This window comes from Cricetulus griseus, unplaced genomic scaffold (assembly GCF_003668045.3).
Source record: "Cricetulus griseus strain 17A/GY unplaced genomic scaffold, alternate assembly CriGri-PICRH-1.0 unplaced_scaffold_368, whole genome shotgun sequence".
NCBI lineage: Eukaryota > Metazoa > Chordata > Mammalia > Rodentia > Cricetidae > Cricetulus > Cricetulus griseus.
In genome coordinates this window covers 16284-16500 of record NW_023277106.1, presented here as the reverse complement: position 1 = coordinate 16500, position 217 = coordinate 16284, and positions in this window count along the sequence as shown.

Below are 217 nucleotides of genomic sequence, written 5' to 3'. Positions count from 1 at the left end.
CTAGAATACTGGATTCCTTTTTATATTTTTTCTCTCCCTTTATTTATTTGGAGACTGGGTCTTTCTAGCCTAAGCCAGCCTTGGATTTTCTATGTAGCTGAGGATAATCTTGAATCCTTCTCCTGTCTCTACATTGCCAGTCTGGCCTTGGCCACTTTGCCTTGTCTATTCTATGCTGAATCCAGCCAAGCATAGGTCCCATCAAATTAGCTTCAAA